The 11,986-nt window shown below is 35.7% G+C and overlaps 1 protein-coding gene across 2 annotated transcripts in view; it reads right to left on the bottom strand.

Moving 5' to 3' along the window:
• Positions 1 to 2,092, bottom strand: part of ece1.L (endothelin converting enzyme 1 L homeolog) — a 68,644-nt gene extending 66,552 nt beyond the window's left edge. Inside the window, exon 1 of one of the 2 annotated variants that reach the window (XM_041568374.1) lies at positions 1,974 to 2,092. The gene's annotated coding sequence lies outside the window, so the exon portion shown is untranslated. The remainder of the gene's footprint in view (positions 1 to 1,973) is intronic. The other variant, XM_041568376.1, reaches the window with a different exon arrangement.
• Between the last annotated feature and the right edge of the window lie 9,894 nt (positions 2,093 to 11,986).

Raw genomic sequence — 11,986 nt, 5'->3', positions numbered from 1 at the left:
AATACCCAGAGCAGAGACTCCTGACTATAAAGATAGGAAAATATAAAGCGACAACTATAGTTGTATTTATAGATTGCAAGCTTTTGGGCCAAACAAGGTCCCTGCATCAGACAAGGTATGACGGTAGGTGCTACTTTGTCACAGTAAGTGAACCTATTTTGTTTAAATACTTATAATATGGCACTGACCCCCAAATGCCGGGATCCCTACCTGTTGGGAGCAGCCCTAGTTTCCAAGGGAAATAGCCCTAGCAACCAGCTAAGACAAGCAAAAGGCAAACCATGTAAAAGGCAGCACAGACAGTAGCTAAGAGATCATAAAACAAGTGTAAAGTTCCCCTTTAAAAGGGCAAATCACTTTTGATTAACTTTTAGTATTAAATGGACATTCATGTTCTAATTCAAATTAAAATTCATGGGGCCAGACCCCCTGGAGCGGATCTTCCCCATCTGGTGCCAAGCTCGGCCCAGAAGTGTTATTGGAAGATGGGGAAACTGATAGGGAAACAAGGCAACAAGCCAAGGAACACAGGGGCCCCTCCTACATCAGCAGCTACACCCCAGGGGCCCAAAACTCCGGCCAGAATGGAACTGTGGGTAGTAGAACCCAAATATCCCTCTGGTTCTGATATATCTATGGTCCCAGCACAATACCCTGGGCACTATAGGCCCGTCTGTGTCCCTACACCTGCTATTGAACTACAACTCCCAACAACCCCTGGCAAACAACTGTTTGAAGTACAAAGATCTGCCCAATTTGGACACTCGGCGGCTGGGGGTAAATTGGGTTGAGCCAAGATTCACCCCTCTGTCCAATGATTAGACCACACCCCAATCCCAACCCCACCCACTGTCCAATTACATCTTTTGCTCAGGTGAATAAGCCCTGATATCATAAGGGGCATTGGGGTGACACATGGGCCAATCAGCTGCCAGTTCAGTGAATTTTATAGCTACCCTGTAAGATCAGTTAGTATGGCAGCTCCCGGAATGTGTCTCAGCTCTTTATACAAACCCTATATCTCCCAAGTACAAGCAGCTGCGACTTAACTAAAAGGGCAGAGTTTCCCCTTTACTATAATGTGCAATGTCCCTTTAATTGCAAGTAGTTTTTAATAGGGGCCCCAAGGGGCTTAAGCTGTGTGTGGGGGTGTAACTACATTTAGGGGCCACACAACAGCAGATGAGCAGCCCCCGGAGGTGTCAGACAAAGCCGAGCCATAAATAACTGATTAACCAATAAGAACTCCCTGAGCAAACTGCAGGGGATCCGTGATTGGCTGCGGGGGGCCCTCAGGTTATAATATTAGTAACAACTGGGGCACTGCCAGGGCATGGGGGTAATTTTGTGGGGAGCGACGGTGCCCTCTCAGCATTTATAGAAACCCTCAATGGAGATGCCGTGATTATTGGGCCGCCAGGAATGTTGATGAGGCAAATGGTTTGGCCGGTAACTCAGGGGGAACAATTTGTCCTTTAAATGAGAATATTCCAGTTTAAAGAGAAACCACTAAACATTCATGGGCTGTTTGTCTTTCTATAAATGATCAGTAAAAGCCATAGGCCGAGCCTGTTCATTATTCAACTGACTGTCATACAGCTCCCTGCCAGCCACGGGCCCAGACCTCAGTAAAACAACACCCCCCAGTGTCCCTAAACTGCCATTACAGGGTGTCAACTCTCCTGCCAGTTACATCAAGTGGGAATAGAATCCCCCCAGCACTTGGCTCAGCAAGAGGAGCCCAACCAATAGGAACTTCCCCAACCAATAGGAGCAGCAGAATTTAGAGGGGGCTCAGCAATACAAACCCAATGTGCATTTTGGGGTGATAAAGGGCAACAGAGGGAGATCACTGGAACATGAATAGGAAACGGGGTCCATACGTCCAGTGGGTCCCATGACTGGTTAATGAAACTTTATGTGATGCACTTAAACTGCCCCTCCCCCCCCAATAAAAGAGGTTATCACCCTACCTGGAGAGGGGTACAGGGCTCAGCAGATCCACACAGACACCCCAAGAATAATCTTCCACTTTCAGCACAATAAAACAGAAGTTCCCCTCCCCCCCGACCTCTATATATAAATCAGGGGGCCAATCAGCAGTTGCCCCAATTAACTCATTCCTTCCCTGTGCCTCTTGGAAACAACCAGAAAGGAAAAGATCAGTTGTCAGTAGGCTTATCCCTTTAATAATGGACAGCTAGAAAATCCCCATGATCCAGGGCTGGAAGCCAACCTATCCCTTTAATTAAGAACAATTATTATATTCCCATGATGCAAGATCTGCTGCATGCTGACCCACCCCTTTAATTAGGGACAACCATAATATTTCATGATCCAGAGCTGATCTGCTGCAAGCCCACCTATCCCTTTAATTGGGACAGATATGATATATCCATGACGCAGGGCTGATTATAGATCAGAAGAGAACTGCTGCATCCTGACCCATCCCTTTAAATAAGAACATGGGCCAATGCCAGGACTACCAGGGCAAATACCCAGATGGGACACTGGGAAAAAGCCTCTAGGCCCGGGGGGTTGTGTCTGACCTGTGTCGTATGGAGGGGCTGTAGCTGGTGACTGGGGTGAGGGGCCCTCAGGTGGTAACCCCGGTGGGCCCCAGACACCCCAGTCCAACAATGCAGATACTGGAAGGATCAGATGATTATGATTATCTTAATTAAAGATAAGCAAAGAAACAACTGTAACAATTTAAGATAAGCAAAGAAACAACTGTAACAATTTAAGATAAGCAAAGAAACAACTGTAACAATTTAAGATAAGCAAAGAAACAATTATGACAATTTAAGTTAAGCAAAGAAACAACTGTAACAATTTAAGATAAGCAAAGAAACAACTGTAACAATTTAAGATAAGCAGGTCTCTTGGGAAACTGGGACTTGCAGCTTAACTGGTTTTCCTTTATTGGATCTTCTCCTCCAGTTGAACAGAACTTACCCAATGGGCACGTGTTTATTGGCACAAACCCATTTACCCAAGTTAATCAGTGGCTCGGGATGGGCGACTTTGACCCAGTTCGTTTCGCCAAAAATTTGGCGCCGGCGAAATGTCGCAGACGCCCATTAAAGTCTAAATTTTTTTGACGTGCGGCGAAATTTTTTTGATGCGCGTCTTTTTTTTTTGTCAAGTCTATGCCCGTCATTTCCGCGGTGAAACAAGGCCAGTAATTTCATTCTGTGGGACGGTCCGTATAGAAGTGAGTGCAGGGCAATCGCTACTTGTGCCCATGGGGAGGGTTTCCTAAGGGAACTTCCATGCAAAGCCCTGTATGTGACAGTCAGTATAATCCCTATACACAGGGCAATGTATATGATATAATGTATATAATGTGTAGTCATACGGCTCCCGGGTCACATCAGACCTTCACTCTGCCCCATCACTTTCTGCTGGATGATTCCCGACCCCTAAGCTTCGCCCCAGCAGCCCAGAGCCCACTGAGCATGTGCAGAGCCACCGACACACACAACATGAAATATGAGGGGCTGCTGGGGGCAACTGGGAAGTCTTTGATCATTATTGTTATAGGGATGAGACAGTGTATAAATTATTGCATTTCTTCTAGGGTTTACTTCTCCTTTATGACTTGGGCCTATTGAGTGAGATATGTGACTGGCAGAACTAATCCCTGATCCACAGCAGAAGTAGGGTTAAACACATGTACTGACGGCAGCAAGAAGATCAGTCGTTGAACTATAACTCCCAGTATCCCATGAGAACAAAGGCCACAGATGACTTGCACAGACCACACACCACAAGTTTAATAATATCGATAAGAAAATAACAAGCTCAGTCTTTGGCTCACCCTTGTCCAGAGTAAATGTGGTTTTAAGTGGGAGCCCCCCCCTTCTACAAACAACACTTGGGTTACAAGGGATCTTGCCAAAGAGAAAAGCAAATAGTTAATAAGGTGATCATCAAGTTACAGTCTGGAATATCTGCAGGGAGTTGCGGTTCAACCCAGAAAGGTTCTTCTTTCCTTTGTTCATTCCTTGTCTGACCCCAAAGGGAACTGGCAAAATCCAGCAGTGACTCTGGGGCTTTCTTGTCTGGAATTAATAATAAATACCGATTCTCTAGTATTTGCCAACGTTTATATAAAGAGCCTCCAACATCTGATACTGGGGGTACAAATCACTCGGACCCTATTTCTGTAGGGAAATGTCTCTGGTATGGGACCTATGGATTGGAGGAAAGTTCATGTCTTTCCTATATTTAAAAAGGATTATGATCTCAGCCTGACAATTACAGGCCAGTAAGTCTGACATTTGTGGAAAGCAAATAATTTGATGTTTGTTAAGGGATCACATTCAAAATTGTATTCTGGAGAATGGCATTATGGGTAAACGCATAATATCAGCAACAGGCTGATCTGTGGAAATTAGAGAAGAAAGGGCTGCACCTCACCATGAACACAAGGATGAGACAGAGCTGGTGCAACAGCAGAGAAGCAATAGGGTGAGGAACCAATAACAGGCCAAGGTCACGGCTAGAGTTCAACTAAAAGTACAGAGAAGAGCGACTAAGCTGATAAAGGGAATGGAAGGGATCAGTTATGGGGAAAGGCAAGTTGGGATTGGTTACACTGGAGAAGAGACAGTTAAGGGGATATGATCACTATATATAAATATATAAGGGGATATGATCACTATATATAAATATATAAGGGGGATATGATCACTATATATAAATATATAAGGGGATATGATCACTATATATAAATATATAAGGGGATATGATCACTATATATAAATATATAAGGGGATATGATCACTATATATAAATATATAAGGGGATATGATCACTATATATAAATATATAAGGGGGATATGATCACTATATATAAATATATAAGGGGATATGATCACTATATATAAATATATAAGGGGGATATGATCACTATATATAAATATATAAGGGGGATATGATCGCTATATATAAATATATAAGGGGATATGATCACTATTATAAATATATAAGGGGATATGATCACTATATATAAATATATAAGGGGATATGATCACTATATATAAATATATAAGGGGGATATGATCACTATATATAAATATATAAGGGGATATGATCACTATATATAAATATATAAGGGGATATGATCACTATATATAAATATATAAGGGGATATGATCACTATATATAAATATGTAAGGGGATATGATCACTATATATAAATATATAAGGGGATATGCTCACTATATATAAATATATAAGGAGGATATGATCACTATATATAAATATATAAGGGGATATGATCACTATATATAAATATATAAGGGGATATGCTCACTATATATAAATATATAAGGGGATATGATCACTATATATAAATATATAAGAGGATATGCTCACTATATATAAATATAAAAGGGGATATGATCACTATATATAAATATATAAGGGGATATGATCACTATATATAAATATATAAGGGGATATGATCACTATATATAAATATATAAGGGGGATATGATCACTATATATAAATATATAAGGGGGATATGATCACTATATGTAAATATATAAGGGGGATATGATCACTATATATAAATATATAAGGGGGTATGATCACTATATATAAATATATAAGGGGGATATGATCACTATATATAAATATATAAGGGGATATGATCACTATATATAAATATATAAGGGGATATGATCACTATATATAAATATATAAGGGGATATGATCACTATATATAAATATATGAGGGGATATGATCACTATATTTAAATACATAAGGGGGATATGATCACTATATAATTACATAAGGGGATATGATCACTATATATAAATATATAAGGGGATATGACACTATATATAAATATATAAGGGGGATATGATCACTATATATAAATATATAAGAGGATATGATCACTATAGAATTATATAAGGGGATATGATAACTATATATAAATATATAAGGGGATATGATCACTATATATAAATATATAAGGGGATATGATCACTATATATAAATATATAAGGGGATATGATCACTATATATAAATATATAAGGGGATATGATCACTATATATAAATATATAAGGGGATATGATCACTATATATAAATATATAAGGGGGATATGATCACTATATATAAATATATAAGGGGATATGATCACTATATATAAATATATAAGGGGATATGATCACTATATATAAATATATAAAGGAGATATGATCACTATATATAAATATATAAGGGGATATGATCACTATATATAAATATATAAGGGGATATGATCACTATATATAAATATATAAGGGGATATGATCACTATATATAAATATATAAGGGGATATGATCACTATATATAAATATATAAGGGGATATGATCACTATATATAAATATATAAGGGGATATGATCACTATATATAAATATATAAGGGGATATGATCACTAAATATATAAGGGGCTATGATCACTATATATAAATATATAAGGGGATATGATCACTATATATAAATATATAAAGGAGATATGATCACTATATATAAATATATAAGGGGATATGATCACTATATATAAATATATAAGGGGATATGATCACTATATATAAATATATAAGGGGATATGATCACTATATATAAATATATAAGGGGATATGATCACTATATATAAATATATAAGGGGGATATGATCACTATATATAAATATATAACGGGATATGATCACTATATATAAATATATAAGGGGGATATGATCACTATATATAAATATATAAGGGGATATGATCACTATATATAAATATATAAGGGGACCAAACAATAAACTCTCTGATGTTTCATTCACTAGTAGCTCCTCCCAGCAGACAGGAGGGAGCAAGAGGAAAGGAGATTTCATGTTAAGGAGGGAAGGGGTTTGTTACAGTGAGAGCTGAGAAGATGTGGAATTGTCTCCCTGAATCAGTGGTACAGGCTGATATAATAAAGGGTTACATGACACAAGTTTGGGGTGGGGGAGGGATAATGAGGGCACATAGAGGCAGTATCAGTATCCGAGTCCCACCAGGGGTTCTGACACAGGGGCCACTTAAATGTATCAATAATATCTATGAATTGCAATTGCTCATTAAAGGGGTGGTTCACCTTCAGACAACTAGTTGGTTTCAGACAGATCACCAGAAATAACGACTTTTTCCAATGACTTTCTATTTTCTATGTGTCACCATTTTTCTAATATTGAAGTGTAAAGTGACATTTTTCACCTTCTGAAGCAGCCCTGGCAGGGGGGGTCACCGACCCTGTAAACTGTTCTAAATGGATACATTTAGGGGCCGATTCATGAAACTCGAGTAAAGGATTCGAATTAAAAAAACTTCGAATTTCGAAGTGTTTTTTGGGCTACTTCGACCATCGAATGGGCTACTTCGACCTTCGACTACGACTACGAATCTAACGATTCAAACTATAAATCGTTTGACCATTCGATAGTCGAAGTACTGCCTCTTTAAAAAAAACTTCGACCCCCTAGTTCGCCATCTAAAAGCTACCGAAGTCAATGTTAGCCTATGGGGAAGGTCCCCATAGGCTTTCCTAAGTTTTTTTGATCGAAGGATATTCCTTCGATCGTTGGATTAAAATCCTTCGAATCGTTCGATTCGAAGGATTTAATCGTTCGAAGGATTTAATCGTTCGATCGTAGGATTTGCGCTAAATCCTTCGACTTCAATATTCGAAGTCGAAGGATTTTAGTTCCTAGTCGAATATCGAGGGTTAATTAACCCTCGATATTCGACCAGGAACTAAAATCGTTCGACTTCGAATATCGAAGTCGAACGATTTAGCGCAAATCCTGCGATCGAAGGATTATTTGTTCGATCAAATGATTAAATCCTTCGAATCGAGCGATTCGAAGGATTTTAATCCAATGATCGAAGGAATATCCTTCGATCAAAAAAACGCAGGCAAGCCTATGAGGACCTTCCCCATAGGCTAACATTGAGTTCGGTAGCTTTTAGCTGCCGAAGTAGGGGGGTCGAAGTTGTTTTTTAAAGAGGCAGTACTTCGCCTATCGAATGGTCGAATAGTCGAACGATTTTTAGTTCGAATCGTTCGATTCGTAGTCGAAGTAGCCCATTCGATGGTCGAAGTAGCCAAAAAAACACTTCGAAATTCGAAGTTATTTAATTCGAATCCTTCACTCGAGCTTTGTAAATGTGCCCCTAAGATTATGGAAAAACTGTAAAAAAAAGTTATTGAAAAATGTCTTTATTTCTGGGGAACAATCTGAAAACAACTGAACTGAAAAAAGTGTTTGGAAGGTGAACTGTCCCTTTAAAGGCAGGTTTGTGAGCAGATGCCGCGACCTACAGGCCAATAAAGTGAGTGACAGGTGAGTGTTTAGGGAAGGAACAAACAAACCCGTATTGTCTTTTATCCTTGTGTCGCCTCCTTCTGTGACAGTTGGGGGCCCTACATTACATATACATGAGACACAGGCCGACATCAGGGGGGCATAGACTCTTGTATTGGGCCTAAAGGGGGGGCTGTCTGTGCTGCACTTTTCAAAACAGCCGGGCCCCCTGTTGACAGCACTGAAGCGGTCGCCTCTTCCGAAGTCCTGAACCGCCAAATACCCGAAGTCGCGAGTTCAGTTCTACTGACACCAATGTGTGTTTTTTAATTTTATTAAACCTCTTGCCACCAATGTTTTATTTTAAAATATTCTCTGGGGCCCCAATGTTTTTTTAACTTGTAAGGAGGGGCCTAGTGCCAAAATTTTTTTTTAAATTATGGGGGACACTGACCACCAATGATTTTTGTAAAACTTTTATGGGGGGCCGTGGCGCCAATGTTTGTTTTTTAACTTATAGGGGGGCCCTAGTTACAAATAATTTTTTTTAACTTGTAGGGGGGCCCTTACCACCAATTATAAAAAAAAAATTTATGGGGGCCCTGGCACCAATGTTTTTTTTTTATAACTTTTAGAAGGGCCCTGACAATCAATGACTTTTCATATCTTGTGTGTGTGGGGGGGTTTTACCATTTTAGCTGTCTGGTCTTTTAACTGTGGTGTGGGCGGGATCTGAGGTGGGGCTTAGGGATGGGGGTAGTTGTGGCTTAGGGATGGGGTGGGTGTGGCTTAGGGTTGGTGGGTGTGGCTTAGGGGCTGGGGTGGGTGTTATGGGTTTTAACCGAATCCCAAATCCTTTGTGAAAAGCCAAACACTGAACTGAATCTGAACCCTAATTTGCATATGTAAATAAGGGAAACAAGGGGGAAAGCTCACAGTTAAAAAATGTTGACCTCTTTTGTTTGTGTGATAAAAAGTCATGTGATTTTACAGATTCAGTTTAACCAGGAACTTGGATTTGCCAAATCTGAATCCTGCAGAAAAAATTCTGTATCTGCTGCATCTCTATATTATACATTACACTTCATTGTATATTTTATTTCATTGTAAATTATATTACATTTTATATTATATCTCATTATACATTATATTTAATTATACATTATATTTCATTATACATTATATTTCATTATATATTATATTTCATTATATATTATATTTAATTATATTTTATATTTCATTAAATATTATATTACATTATATTTCATTATATATTATACATTATATTACATTATATATTATATTTCATTATATATTATACATTATATTACATTATATATTATATTACATTTTATATTATATTTCATTATACATTATATTTCATTACATATTATATTTCATTATATATTATATTTAATTATATTTTATATTTCATTAAATATTATATTACATTATATTTCATTATATATTATACATTATATTACATTATATATTATATTACATTATATATTATATTTCATTATATATTATATTACATTCTATATTATATTTCATTATATATTATATTACATTATATATTATACATTATATATTATACATTAGATTACATTATATATTATACATTATATATTATACATTATATATTATATTACATTATATATTATACATTATATTATATTATATATTATATTTCATTATATATTATATTACATTATATATTATACATTATATTACATTATATATTATATTTCATTATATATTATATTTCATTATATATTATATAACATTATATATTATACATTATATTACATTATACATTATATTTCATTATATATTATATTTCATTATATATTATTATATATATTATTATATATTATATTACATTATATATTATACATTATATTTCATTATATATTATATTACATTATATATTATATTACATTATATATTATACATTATATATTATATTACATTATATATTATATTACATTATATATTATACATTATATATTATATTACATTATATATTATATTACATTATATATTATACATTATATATTAGACATTATATATTATATTACATTATATATTATATTACATTATATATTATACATTATATATTATATTACATTATATATTATATTACATTATATATTATATTACATTATATATTATATTACATTATATATTAGACATTATATATTAGACATTATATATTATATTACATTATATATTATATTACATTATATATTATATTACATTATATATTATACATTATATTACATTATATATTATATATGATGCTATTAGATTTCTCTGTCCTGTTCCCAAAAATCCAAACTGCAAAGGCTCAATCAGCAGAATTGAGTTCGACCCTCAAAGAAGTTTAGAGTTAACAAACACAGACATTTCCGTTCTTCTATTTATCACAAACATAAATACTGATAAATATAAGTAAATAATGATCATGGAATTGGGGGATTCCCATCTCCCCTCTAAACATAATAATGATAATGAAGATACAGCTCCAAAGCTCATGTGTCACTAACATTAGTCACCTGAGGTCACTCTTCTCTGCTGCTCCCGGAGGCTGGTGTCTGTGGGTTAAAGGGGTTATTCTCATTTAAATTAACTGTTAGTAGGATGTAGAGAGGGATAGTTTGAGACAATTTGCTATTGATTTGAATATTTTATTATTTGTGGTTTTTGACTTATTTAGCTTTTTATTCAGCAGCTCTCCAGTTTGTAATTTCAGCCATCTGGTTGCTAGGGTCCAAATTCCCCTAGCAACCATGCACTGATTTGAATAAGAGACTGGAATATGAATAGGAGAGGCCTGAATAGAAAGATGATTAATAAAAAGTAACAATAACAATATATTTGTAGCCTTACAGAGCATTTGTTTTTTTAGATGGGGTCAGTGACCCCCATTTGAAAGCTGGAAAGAGTCAGACTAAGAAGGCAAATAATTAAAAAAAACTATAAAATAAATAAACAATGAAAACCAATTGAAAAGTTGCTTAGAATTAGCCATTCTATAACCTACTTAAATTTAACTTAAAGTGAACCACTATTCCCTTAAATAGCTGAATTAACGTTCTTCTTCTGTAATAGAAAATTGCTGTTGCTCTTGTCTCAGTGAGTTTTATTTTCAAATGATTTTCCTGTTAAAAAGGTAAATCCTGGAGGTGATGACTGAGTGTTACTCAGTGTTACTCAGTGTTACTCAGTGTTACTCAGTGTTACTATTCTAGTGCGGTTTTACCCTCTTTCTGCTGCTCCCCCAATCACCAGTGTTGAGCACATCATTTCTCCAGACTTGAATTCACAATGAAATTCCGCATTTCTGCTAAATTTTTCCGTGAAATTGCAGCAAAAATTCACCTGGAAAAAATTCACCAAAACAAAAAAAAGTCGCCTCAATAAATAACTGCCCGTTGACTCTGGTGCATTTGTAGGAAGAAAAGAAAATTATGAGAATAAAAAAATGACGTGCGTAAAAATAATTGTCACTCATTGACTTCACTGGGATTTGCAATATTTTCACGATTTCCCAAATCTTTCAGCAGTTTTTTGTGAATTTTTCGATGAAGTGAAACAGGACAGATTGGCTCATCACAACCAATGATTTCTCAGCATTTGTGTCTTT

Source organism: Xenopus laevis, chromosome 7L (assembly GCF_017654675.1).
Source record: "Xenopus laevis strain J_2021 chromosome 7L, Xenopus_laevis_v10.1, whole genome shotgun sequence".
Lineage (NCBI taxonomy): Eukaryota > Metazoa > Chordata > Amphibia > Anura > Pipidae > Xenopus > Xenopus laevis.
Note: the sequence above shows the minus strand (reverse complement) of the source record. Positions and strands in the feature narration are given on the sequence as shown.